Source organism: Haematobia irritans, chromosome 4 (genome assembly GCF_050003625.1).
Source record: "Haematobia irritans isolate KBUSLIRL chromosome 4, ASM5000362v1, whole genome shotgun sequence".
Taxonomy (NCBI): Eukaryota; Metazoa; Arthropoda; class Insecta; order Diptera; family Muscidae; genus Haematobia; species Haematobia irritans.
In genome coordinates this window covers 227200832-227215555 of record NC_134400.1, presented here as the reverse complement: position 1 = coordinate 227215555, position 14724 = coordinate 227200832, and the positions used below count along the sequence as shown (strand labels likewise).

At 32.7% G+C, this 14724-nt stretch overlaps 1 protein-coding gene and 1 pseudogene across 1 annotated transcript in view; both read left to right on the top strand.

The window, feature by feature from the left end:
- Positions 1-14724, top strand: part of Ccn (cellular communication network factor protein Ccn) — a 222998-nt gene that overhangs the window by 82373 nt on the left and 125901 nt on the right. The gene's annotated exons all lie outside the window — the stretch shown is intronic.
- LOC142236019 (uncharacterized) lies at positions 1932-3096 on the top strand (annotated as a pseudogene).

Sequence of the window (14724 nt, the reverse complement as noted above, 5' to 3'; positions counted from 1 at the left end):
ATCGATTGTTAACGATTGCTTGTTACTGTTCGTGAGAAAGTATACTTTTACGTGCTGCAAAGTTTGTTCTTCATATGCGAACATAGTCTTTTTTAGAAAACGGTGGAGACAATGAGAATTTTTTTATTGTATCTGTGGTTTGAAATCCGGAAATAACTGTGAAGAACAACCAACTCCTAGGTTAGAAGTCTAACATATATGTATATTTCTTTTGTTATATTATTGCATTTTCAAAGCCATTACAGTAGATAACGGATATAAGAAAGTCAGAAAAACCAAAAAACAAAAAAATCTTACATGCGTGGTTTCTTATAGGGAATTATTGTTTATAATAAAAAGTTTCATTTAAGCATAAATACGGATATAAAAAAATTTTTCTTATATGAATATATTTTATAAAACTTCGGTTTTGAAAATTTCGTTTTGTAGTTTTCAATAATTTTTAAAAATCGAATTTCGTACTTAGTTTCGTGTGTTGTTCATGCAATTAGTTCGGAAATTCATTAGCAAGACTTAAAAGACTTTTTGTTTTTCTTTTACTAAATCAAATTGTCTTATACGAGTTTTATTTCTAATAGGATTGTCATCTAGCGTGATTGTAAATTGTTCTTTTATCAGTTTTTTTTTCTTACAAACTTCTTTCTTATAGGAAAGATTTTAATAAAATCTATTTCTTAAGAATGGAATACAGTTCTTTCAGTCTATAATAACTTTGATTGGCATGAAAATATGTCTGTCGTTCAATCTATTCAATCGATTGAAAAAAGCAAACCTAAAGAACAAAAATTTGAGACAACCGAAATCTCTTAGCTATAACTTATTTTCTTTAAGGACAAGTACTTATTTATTTATTTATTTTTGGCTTCGAAAGAAAACAATGTCTGTCTACAATTTCGTTTCTTTGAAAAAACTCTCGTTCAGTGCTTGAAACTATATAAGTAAGTCTTTTTGCATAGATTTTCCGTGACAGGGCGGCAAATGTAAGCAGACATGCTATATTTTAAACGTTTTCACAAAAAAGATTTTCTTCCGATAACTTTTTCTAAAAAAAGAAGTCCACTGGTTAAAATTTTCTTGATTCTAATTTTGTTTTTGGTTACCCTAATAAAATGAACTCATAATAAGTCAATGAAAATTTCTTGTATTCTTATAAAATCAGTACATTTTACCAATATGATGTCCATCTTGAATTATGTTTGTCATTAAGAACATTTTAACAAATCATGACTTCAAGTATTTTCTTCGAAATACGAATTTTTCCTAAACAATTACATGTCGTCCCCTCAATAAAACAATAGCGTATACGAATATACACCATTATTTTTTTATTGCAGGATAAGAATCTACATAATCGATTCTAGATCTGGTCAAAATTTGATAAAATTCTACTTCCACAAAGTTGGTCAAAATGTCAATTGAAAAAATAGTGTAAAATTTCTCGTTAGAATATGTTCATTAATAATTTCCTAAATGCAGGTATTGTGTTTTATATCGTCCCCTCAATAAAACAATAGCGTATACGAATATACACCATTATTTTTTTATTGCAGGATAAGAATCTACATAATCGATTCTAGATCTGGTCAAAATTTGATAAAATTCTACTTCCACAAAGTTGGTCAAAATGTCAATTGAAAAAATAGTGTAAAATTTCTCGTTAGAATATGTTCATTAATAATTGCCTAAATGCAGGTATTGTGTTTTATATAGTTGTTCCTCTGAACATAATTTCGAAGAAAAATAGTGTATAAAAAGTATACACAATTTTTATTATTCAAAACAAGACGGACGAAGAAGATTTCTCCGCAGGATCTTCGGACGAATATGTTGCAGATACAGACGAAGAGGCAGAATCAGGCGCTGAGTCGAAAGCATATGAATCAGATAAAGTTACTGCGGCAAGGGAATAGTACCCTGAAGTAGACCAAGACATGGGGAGTCCAATTGCAGACGTCATTAATAACGAGGAGGCTGAGCTCAAGACACCTACTCGCAAGAGGAAGGTAAATCCGTATGGAACGATTTGTGTTATTCATGGTTAATCTTATACATTTACGGTAAATTAAATGTTGCAGATGTATACGCATGCATGGATGCAAAATAATAGGACGAAGAAAAAGCGGTCCGGAAAACTTAACTATGGCTCTTGTTGGTGGAGCCAAGACTCTAAGATACAATCTGAGGTCTAAACAAGTATGCAAGCAATTCTTTCTGAAAACACTTAATATATTAACAAAACTCAATGTCGTGAAGTTATAGATAAACGAGGGCACCATGGGCATCATAAAAAAATGGATGAAGAACCAAGGAGAATAATTAAGGACCATATTGAATCGTTTCCGGCTGTGGAGAGCCACTATACTCGATCGAAATCAAAACCCTTGCTTCTAATTTAAACATTTCAAAAATGTTTCAACTCTTTAATGCAAAGCATGAGACCAATTCCATTAAGGAAAATGTATACAGGCGTATTTTCTGCAATGAATATAACTATAGCTTTCATAAGCCGAAGAAGGATACATGTTCCACGTGCGAACGATATCGTAACTCTGACAACAAGGAGATTATGCAGGAAGCATTTGATGAACATATTCAGAATAAGAAGAGAGCTAGAGAGGAAAAGGAGGCCGATAAAGAAGAGGCAAAAAGTAATAGTAAATTGAGGGTATATACTTTTGACTTACAATCTATTTTAACAAGCTCATGCAGCAATGTAATCTCATTGTATTATTCAAGGAAGTTTGCCAGTTTTAACAATACATTTTTCGATCTTGCCTCGAAGGAAGGCTACTGTTTCTTGTGGGATGAAACGCAGGGACATAGAGGTTCGGACGAGATTGGGACCACAATTATAAAAATGTTGAGCTTATTGACGAAAATGTAGCGGATGTAATTTTGTATTGTGATTGTTGTGGTGGGCAGAATAGGAGTCGCTATATTGCAGCGCTTCTATTTTACGCAATTCGTAACTTTAATTTAAATACTGTCACGATTAAGTATTTAGAAAGCGGCCACACACAAATGGAGGCCGATTATATGCACTCAACAATTGAACGTGCCAAGCGAAATATATCTATCTACTCTCCCGAGGAATGATCAACAATTTTGCGAAGAAAACAACCATACATTGTGGAAAGAATGTTCTGGAGCGACATTTATAATATCAAGGAATGGTTCAGCAGATTAGGGCACACTTTCAAAAAGAATAACAGAAATGACTCAGTGAATTGGTTGAAAATTAAGCAAATTAAAGTGGAGAAAGTCAATCCTCATTTGCTGCTCTACAAAGAAAAATGGGACTCCGATTGGCAAACAATTGACTTAATGGAAGGAAAAAGAAAAAAATCAACTAATAATAACTGTTATACTCGAAAATTGTGCTCTAAATTTAAGCAACAGCTTACCATATCGTCTTTACAACGATCTCAAGGGGCTGTGCACCAAAAATATAATTCCCAAAGAATTTCATTCCTTTTATCTTAGTCTTCAGCCTGGAGGAAATCGAAATTGCTTGGATGAGCCTGATGCAGAGTAATATATTCCCGAAGGTGAATATTAATTAATATTACCTTTCATTCGTGTATTTTTTTTTTTTTTAATTTTAATTGAATTGCTCTGTAGTCAACGTGTTATTGAATTTCCAAAAATGACAGAATTATAAATAAAATGGATTATTAGTACAAATACTTTGTTTTATTGCATGAACATTCGTCCGGCAAATTTAAAATACTTCACGATAAATGGCGCAAAAAAATTACATAAAATAGTGTATACCATACAAAATAAAATAGTGTATACTGATTTTCATATAGATTCTAAAATAAATAAAGTAGCCTATGTGATATCATGGTATTTTGAATGTTATTTAATTGCAATTAATGCACTTATAGATTAGTAGAATATCATCTACCAATGGTCTGATTATTCCACCACATAGTTAAGTTACAAGAAGTTGAAAACACCTATAATTTTCTGAAATATGACGGTTTTCCCAAAAGTATATTTTTACAAAACCTTCAAACTCGATTTTCTCGAAACGACCAAAAAATTATACACTATTGTTTCATTGAGGGGACGATGTGTTTAATATGTTTTCTTCATCTTGACTGAAAGCAATAACTCATATCAAGTTGCCACTTCTGATATTTTTCAGATTTTTTTTTTCTAAAATAAACCTTAATTTTGTTCCATGGTGGAAAGCAGACTTTTTAGCATTTTAAAATAATTATTTGATAGTTAGTTGGTTGTAACTATAAAGTGAGTTATGACTTCGTAGTCAACCAACATTTTTGTAAGCCCAATAAAATCCTTCCATGAAGACATATTCCGCTGCATTGCTCTCATGTATGTATGACCAATTTTGAATGATTTTTTTGTTTTACTACAACTTTTTGTATTGCTAACAGCAGAAACGTACAATATCCTGGGCAATTTGTACGTCATAGTTCTTTGTTTCCGTTCTTCTATTCTACATGAAATAGGATTTTCGGATGAATGAACAACAAAAAAGGCTTTGTATTCTTTTCACTATCGTTGTCCATATCCTCTTAAATAGTAAAGGCTTTGTTAGGATCGGAACCAGACTTTTATGTAAAATTTCCTCTCATCACGAGATGGTTATTAAAGTTGTCATGGCATATTGGACAAGTATATGACAAATAATAGATCCCATGGCTTTTCCACGAAATTTGTACTTATTTTAAAATTTTTTAATTACTTACAATGAAATAATTCAGAGTTCTTCGCAACGACCTCACGTCTTGTCAACGGATGCGGAGGAAATAAAATTGAATTAAATTGCCATTCCATTAAGTAAATTTTGAAATTTCCAAGTGACTTTACACACTCGAACAGTTATGAGACCGAAAGGTTTTCCTTTCCCATATGAATGTAACTTAAAATTATACTTACTTTTTTTCAAAACACCGCCCCCTGTTTGCTCTTCCGCAACTTCCGCATTGTGCAATTTAAAGGTACAAAATTTTGTATCCGCTTCTGGCAATAGTAGACGGTAGAATCCTGCAATGTGTCCTTTTTATGACTTCAGTTGTAAATACTTACGAATATATATAAATATTTGGCATTCATATGCTAAGTAAAATGTGATTGGAATTCATTTGCGTTGTGGAGCATTTTGATTGACTCACCCCCTTCGAGAGACACAGAAATGGGGGAATTTTAATAATGGCCTATGAAAAAAATCACATAAACTGGGTGGTATCTACGGTCGTGCATCGGTGCGTCTGAATAATGGGAGTTACACATTTGGTTTTTGCTCATACCGTGGACGCAATGGCGTGAAAGGAACCATACCGGATCAATAATGCCACCATTAATACTCAACAGTTTTACTTTTCACAAAGAATAACATTTATTAAATTTTCCAGAATTCCATAAAAAATGCGAGTTCAATTAATAAACGTTGTATGAGAATAAAGCAAAATTATTAAAAATTGAAAGCTCTCAAGGGCATGAGTTGTGGTCAATATACCTGATATGTGTGAAATTTTGTATGGATGTTAATTTTCTACGAAATTGTTGTACCGTAACACAGCAAATTTTTTGTACTGGCACAACATTTTACTGAATTCGAATATGTGAGATAATTAAAAAAATCTTTCAAATATATGTAGGATAATGGTAAGACTCCATAGGTAGATTAATGTTGGAATCCACATAGTCAATATAAATTGAGTAAAGGCTAAACTAACCTATAAGCTATGTCAGTCCATTTGAACGTTATAATAATCAAGCAGCAATGCTTTTTGATTTCGATAAAACTGGATATTCCATGCCGCCCCTTTAATTCAAGCCAAACTATATCCTACATTTGTGTATACAGGGAAGCATAATGTTACATTTTCACATGTTATTTTCTTATATATCTTATTTCGACTAGCAAAACAATATTTTTGCGGGTTATCATATTCCTTCTCTGGTTATAACATACTTGAAATAAATCGCTTATTTAGCAAATAATTCGGCAACGTTGATGTTATCTGTATACGTCTAAATGCAATTTGATATGGATTGAAGTGGTGTGGATTCCAAGCTATTGCTTTGTTTTTCGTTGGTCCAAAAGAACCCTCTGTTCCGCCTCTTCCTTTCTAGTCCAATAGATTAACACCACCACTAATTAACAGCAACGAAATTAAAAATCACCATTGCCATGTGTTGAAGTTTACTGTTCACATCACGATTCTACACACGAAAATAACCATTAAATGTTAAACCATTTTAATCCGCTCCAATTCCCTCTGTGTAAAGACTAATACACCACGAAATTCCGATATGGTATTACCAATTTATTGACATTGTATTATTAAAATATTATAACCAAACGCATACAATGGAGCAACTATAAGCCATTGGGGGGAAAATGAAATCGATTACTGAAAAAGTCGATGACGAGCATAAAATAAACATCCTCAGTATAATCATCTGCCGGATTACCATCCATATTCCAAATAAATGAGTATTTAATTTACTACTACTGTGTAAGTAACACACACACACGCTGTCATATGCATATGACTATCTTGCCCACGATGAAAACAAGAGGGAAAACTCGGTTATCTAATGTGCACTTGTTTTATGAGTTATTTCAATAAAAAAAATATAAAAAGTTAATGATGAGATACCTTTTGGAGCAATTTTGTGTGATCGGTAATGGGTGGATTTGTACTGAGGAACTAATTTCAATCCGTCATAGAATATCACAATTAATGAGGATCAGATGATGTATCCTCACCCAAGTTGTTCAATGTATCATATTTGCTTGGAGATCGGTTCATACGGAAATTATATCTAATGCCAGAATACCACCAATCTACCAGTTTTGGAAGAATTATACCAATTGTGCATTGGGAAAAATATATTTGCATAATATAAATGAATATGGAATCTAAACTTTAGGACATGCAATTTAAACAATATTAAGGAAAAATTTCTCTAGCGTCAAGAAATTTTAATTAAAACAACGTTCATATTAATTTCTTTAAAAATTGTTTTCTTTAAAAATGTCTTTGAAGTAAGGCAAATTTTCAACTCTTCAATGCAGTTAAACTAACGAATTAAAAAGGCGAAATGATACGAAATCGTTGAGTGAACAATCGGTACAAATACTCAATAAAATAATTTTTCGGAAACTATCTTCAAAATATATCCAATTATATCACTGTAGCTTTGCAATGACAGTATTAAGGCCTTGACTCTGATTGACCACCGAGTTTTTCTCATACCTACTGCTGGATACAAGTTTGAATACGAATAATAATCCAAAGTGTTATCCTTATTTTCACACAAAAACAAACACATATTCAATGATCGAAAGCGATCGAAAATATCTATTTTATATCGCAGATTGTAAATAGGTACGCGAGTTTACAATATTTACTACACCTACTACAGGAAGCACATATATTATTGGATACTGCCGAAACATTAATACGTTTGTTTTATGTGAACATATTATATGTTTGGAAGCATTTTGAGCCCAAAAATATTATGTGCTTCGAAGAATTTTCTCCAAAGAAGATTGGAGATGCTCATTCCCTCACATAATTTTCACTTCCACGAATTTTTTTTAGTTCTTGGCACCTTTTAAATTTTTTTTTTAAATTTTACCTTTCGCCTGGACGGAGATATAATTTTTTTATTGCAAAAATAACAATTGTACCAAAATACTGGTTTTGGTATAAAAGTTTGAAATTTTTAAAGGAATTCAAAAACTCTAACAAAAAAGAACGTGGAGTCGAGTATAAACATACATAAATAATTTTATAATATACACACAAATTTATTTAGAGGTGAACAGTTTTTTACTAGCATTAACACCATTTTAAATGCATTTAAAATTTATCGTGTTTTGTACTTAATTTCATTTTTACTTTGAGGCCGGTATTAAGTTGGCATTATCGCTCTAAAATGAACCTGTTTTGCCTTTTACTTTTCTTTAATAATTCATTTTAAAGAAAATAAACTTTTTCAATTGTTTTAGCTGCAAAACTCGAACTTAATGTCCGCTTTTATATTTGAAGGTGTCCGTCAACTCCTCTTAGACTACATATTAATAAAGAGGAACTAAACTTTTTCATTTTACTGTCCCAACTCTAACAAGAGTAAAGTGCCCTTTCATTATTTTTATGAAGATCCCTTTATAATTTTTGTATATTTTCCACCGTTTTTCTTTTTTTTAATTTCCTTTGCCTGAATATTTTGACTCACTCCCCGTACGTTCCTATTTATTTTAACGAACCAAGAAACAAATTGTGCCCATAATGCCAAAATCATAAACAAAACACATGTCCACACGGATGAAAAAGACTGTTTTTCATATGTTTGGCTATAAACATTATATGTTTGGAACACAAATTTTTAAACACAATATTTTTGAGTGCAAGCATATAATGTTCATAAACTAGCATAACATGTTTGGGACATATATGTTAATATGTTAGAACATATTATGTTTGGGACATAAAATGTTTTTAAATATAATATGCTTGGATGCAAACATATATTAATTTAGAAATAGACTATAAACATATATGTGTTTAGTAGCTTGGAGCGCTATTTAGCAGGGAGCGATATTGAATTAAGTTGGTGGTTGTTGCTTGTTATTACAAAATTAACATTTTATTTTTCCTTGGGCAATTGATCAACTACTTCTTTGATCCTTACAAACTGTGTGGTCCGCTGTTCGAATCCACGTCCGGCAAAAGGTAAAATTAAAATAAAAAAAATCATACAATTGAATAATTTCTTCTACAATGTTTGTATTAAAGAAAAAGGTGCTAAGAACTACAAAATCTCGTGGAAGTGAGAAAGATGTGGGGGAATATACAATTGGGCAGAAACAAAATTTTGAGCATTCAGGTCGAAAACCTATGTTGTTAGCACCTATATTACCTGTTTATTTTCATAATTCATTATGATTGTAAATATATAAATAAATAAATAAAATTTTGAGCACAATATTGTTTGGGAGAATTTTTTTAAGCATATAATATTTTTGGGTGCAAAATGCTTCCAAACATATTATATGTTCACATAATAACATATTGTTTTTTGGAAGACAACATTATTGAATTTGGATGCAAAAATACAAAATGTTTGGAACTTAGACTACCCAAACATATATTGTTTAGACCAATATGCTTTCAAACATATTATATATTGGAAGAGATCAAACATATAAATGTTTGGGCAATAGCCAAAAATGTATATGCTTGAAGCAAAATATGTTTGGGAGTATATGTTACAGAAGCGATTTTTTGTGAGCGTGCACTCATACATAAAATGCTGCTCTCAAGGCGAAAACACATTTTTTTCAAATGTCTATTCTCTTGGTTCCGAGTGTCTAATCTCTTTACTGCGAATAATCATTCTAATATTCAAATTAAATAATATTTAGACTTAAGCATATCAAATTTTGGGCCTTACAAGCGGTTTCACAGAAATTGCTCTCTTTTGATTATCTCGCTGTGTTATGTTTATATCTTTCGTCAACCCCCCTGGTTTCCATCTCTATTTCTTTCTCTATACTCTCTCTGAATAAAATATCACAACATATATATGTTTGTAAAGTTATATATGTTTACATTCACACATATTATTTTCATGAAACATTCATGCCCCAAACATAATGTATTCTAACTTATTAACATATGTGTCCCAAACATTTAGTGTTAGTTTCTAACTTCTAACTTATTAACATATGTGTCCCAAACATTTAGTATTAGTTTAGGAACATTACATGTTTGCACTTAAATATATTGTGTTTAAAAATTGTGCCCGAAACACATTTTTTTTATATCGGAACATGTGAAAAACATATTTTTCTAACAGTGTAATTATGTTAAAAGAGCTATTGGCCCATCCACACAATTCGCTTATCACTCTAACAATACCAATGTGGTATTGGAGTTGATTTCAAAACTAGGAAGTTCAGCTTATGGCTCAACATTTTTGCTACCCTGTTAGCTTTATTTTTAATCATTCAATCAACTCCAAAAAAGAAAAAATATTTTGATTGAGGAGGAGGCAACTAAGCCGAATTCTATGGCAAACTGGAAGAGGCTTTATTAAATATAAGAATTTGAACATCTTTACCATTAGGGTGATAAACAACTTATATAATTTGGATTTTTAAAGTTGCATTTGTCTACAAATAAAGCTCAAAAAGGAATTGGAAATTCGGTAAATCAAAAATTTTTATGCCACACTGAAAAAAAAAATATTGTCGTGAGGTCAATGATTTCTTGTCCCTAAAATTTTAATGCGAATTTTTCGTAGACTCGAATATGCATTTCTCTGATATAAAGTTCATTTCCTTGTTCCAAAGTCAATAAAGTTTTTGTTTTTATTTAAAAGAGGTTTTTTTTAGTCGAAAAATTGCACAATTTCTACTTGAATTCGAGTCTGCATTTGGAAATTTAAGTTGTATTTAACACGCGCTATGTGAAGAAAAAAGCAGAAAAACGAATAAATTCAAATTTGTTTCCTTGTATCAAGTACGCAAAACTCAAATTTAAAAGAGAATTTTTTTTAAAGGCATCCCTTATTCAATTCTCCGCTTCTTTGACTCGGAATCAATACCAAAATCATTAGTATAAAGCCAAAATCTTTGGAACCGACCAAAGTTCCTTTCAGTATAATTTCAATTTTCAATGTCAGCTACATTTATTTGATCAACTGAAATATTCGTTTGGCAAATTTGAATAACCGTAAGTCGACTTCAACGATTTTACACACATGTGCACTCGAAATACGACCAGCCATTTATGACATGCTTGAACTTCTCTTACCAACATTATTGCCATCTTTTCTTTCCCACTACCATCGAATATGACCTCGAAAATTATGACCTAGATTAAGTGCTACCCTTTAGTGTTCACTTCGCATGTTGAGTGCAAAGCTTTTCATTCCGACAAGCTCTTATTAGATATTAAATTAACAAAGTTTGCCAAGTATTCGATAGACAATGAGTCGCACATGCTGTTTTATTCACCACCATTTTGTGGCAGATGATGGCGATACCTTCACACATCATGATACAAATAGACATTCGCATATCTCCAATCAATGGAGTCCATATCGCAACTTTGAGATCCTTAATTAACAAAATACACATCATTCCATCCGAGTGCTGGTGATGTGTGCCAAACAAGTTTTCCCATTGCCAACGTCCGATCCCTTGCTCTCTGCCTCTTCCTCGACGTTCTACAGTTAATGAGTATTTATAGGCTTTTTGATTTCCATTTTGATTTGAGGAAATTAAACATGTTAATCTTATTTAGGAGTCCACAAACGAATGTGCTTTCGGCGGGTGGCTCGGAGTATGAAGTCAATTATAGTGGAGATTGAACAACAAACAGGCCCCAGAAGGCACATCCATGAACGGCAAGCAGCATAGATTGCTACATAGATGCAAATCGAAATTCGTTATTGAGGCCAAAACGAAAGTACATTAATATACAATTAGCAGTTCACTCCACTGAATTAAATTATAATTAGGAATTTAAACGGCATGAAAACATTGACAGTCGGGCTAGCTGTTTAATTGGTTATCCTCGCTTTGTTGTGATATTTACGCCAAGAAGCTCTCCAGATCTTAGCTTGTTTCAATTATGAGTGTGATACCAGAACATAGTACAAATATCTCTGAGGATATGGATAATAGTCATACATTGTAATTAACACATTGCCTTTAGGAAATATGTTTGGACACCGTAGCCAAATTTTCTGAGAAACCACGTATTTTGTAGTTTACCTCTTTTCGTAACCATTTATTATACCCCAAACCACATAGTGGTTGGGGTATCATAACTTTATGTGTCTACCAGAAATATTCATCTTACACTTCATAAAATCGACTCAGAATAACCTCCTGAGTTAATCTAACCCTCGGTGTCAGTCCGTCTATCTGTCCATGTATTTGTTGTTCGCAAGATTCCGTTTTTTTTTTATAATTTGCAAAAACTTGCATCAAATTTATCAATTTAAACAAATAGGGTCATATTGCACTTATTTACTAAGCGGTTGTATTAATATTTAACACAAAGTAAGTTTTTATAGTACCATTCAATCAAGTATGGAAAATCTCATCGTAATCAGTACAGATTTAGATATAACTCCCATATATATGTATCGCAATTTCCCAAATTTGAGTAGAAACTCCTTATTTATTAACCGATCTTACTCAAGGTTAGCATAATATAATCTTGAAATTTGGTACATGGTGTTAGTATATGGTCTCTAACAACCATGCAAAAATTGGTTCACATCGGTCCATAATTATATATAGCCCCCATATAAACCGATCACCAGATTTGACCTCCGGAGCCTCTTGGAAGAACAAAATTCATCTGATTCAGTTGAAATTTGGTACGTGATGTTAATATATGGCCTCAAACACCCATGCAAAAATTGGTCGATATCGGTCCATAATTATATATAGGCCCCATATAAACCGATCCCCACATTTGACCTCCGGAGCACCTTGGAAGAGCAAAATTCTTCCCATTCGGTTGAAATTTGGTACGTGATGTTAGTATATGGTATCCAACAACCATGCAGGAATTGGTTCCTATCAGTCCATAATTATATATATAGCTCCCATATAAACCGATCGCCACATTTGACCTCCGGTGCCTTTTGGAGAAGCAAAATTCATCCGATCTGGTTGAAATTTGGTACGTGATGGTAGTGTATGATATTTAACAACCATGCTAAAAGTGGTCCATATCAGTCCATAATCATTTATAGCCCCCATATAAACCGATCCCGAGATTTGGTTTTGGAGCCTCTTGGAGGAGCAAATTTCATCCGAGTGAGTTGAAATTTGTGGATGACAGTCTTTCGTAGAAGTTTCTACGCAATCCATGGTGGAGGGTACATACGATTCGTTAATTCAGTAATCCCTTGATTTACGTCGTGAAGTAATATTACCGGTCATTACTAATAAAAACTCTTCATCACAAGGTGAAAAAAAAACTCAATCATTAAATCTAGCTGGAATCTATTCAGTTTACAATTAAAGACAGATTACATTTTTGGATTTTCAATATGAAATAGTCTGGAGCCTATCAAGTTAAACATATGCCGAATCATGTGTCAAAATGAAATGCTACGGAGCAAGAGTATTCTCCCACCAAAGCCATCACGTGTACTTGTAATCACCAAAAAGTGTTCATCGATATGTCAAATTGGAAAAGTGCTAAATTGCTATTTCTTGCATATGCCATAATCTTAATGACTATTTTCGAATTGAGTTGCTTTCTTGATGTAAACGTTGTGTATTAATAGGTGGTATATGGTCCTAATTGAAGTTGTGGTCGAAGTGTTGCCTGTTTGCTTGCAGCTTTTATTAATGGATGAACAAGGATATCGTAGCACACTCACTTATCTTTTTGCTGCGGAAACATAAAGCCAACCTTTCATTGGCGCAGACATCTAATCCATATTAAAAGCATTTCCATTTTCATCTTTCCAATCGTTTTTGCTTTAGGGGAAATGTTTTGCATAATCATTTCAATGCTAATTTAATCAATGACTCCTCACCCAAGCCCTAAAGTTGTATCCATTTGACTGCCATCGGAGCGGCCATGTGTATATATGTGTCCGTGCAACGACCTTTCCAATACGGCTGCCTCCCATCTTATCAAACATTCCAAAATCACTGGAGTTCAGCTTTTATTGCAAATCAGTTGTGTAAGCAATCATCCAAATATTTGGATTTAATTCAAATTAAAGCATCCTCCCAACATTTCATCCATAAGCCCTTAAAAAACATGCCACCCATAGTGCTACCCCTTGAGGAATGGGTGTGTGGCTCCAGTGAGATCCATCTAATTCCACTAATATTTACTTGTAATACATGAGTGGCGCCAACAGTGCTCTGGCGGAATGGAAAATCTTAAGCGCAAATTCATTTGAAATGCCATAATGGAGCTGGTAAGGCTTGCTTATCTTTGCTAAATAAGCTCTTTATGTGATTGCTTCGCTAGAAACCTTAAAACAGCCCTCAATTCACACACCGACCGCGAACATCCATAACCTCAAAAGCTGGACCAGATGAAATAATTCAAAATCGAGCCTACATCCAATTGGAGGTAATAATAATCATGCCAATGAGAGGTTTTCATATCCCAGTGGCGGTAAATATGTCTTAGGAGGACCGATTTGAGTACTCATTTTGTACTCTTCAGATCGGTGTTACACGGGGTGTCAGCGTTTATCAATGGCGTCTTTCTCCCCTGAAATTCATCGGGCGCTACCATACGTGTTCTGATGTAAGCTTAACTGTACTTGCTCCATCATTTATTTCTACTTATTATTTTATTTATCTATAGGAAATTGAAAATGGGAAGATAACCTAAATAAAAAAGAAGTCTAAAGTACATAAAGTAAAAAGTTGTCGCAAGATCAAAATCCATTACAATATGGTGATAGATTTAAAAATTAATTCAAAATTAAATTTTTTTACACTTTATCAAGCCATAATACACTTTGGTAATTTTCATTCTTTTTCGATAGCTGGATACGGTCATTGAATAATTATCGTTACAATGTCGTATTTATTGTCAGTTTCTGCAGATTCTTAAATGAACGATTGTGAGATTTATTTCACGTTGGTAACTCTTATGTATTGAAAACCATAAAACCATCCTCCTCTGCTATCAAATGCAGAACCTTTGTAATGTTGTTGTTGGTTTATAATCC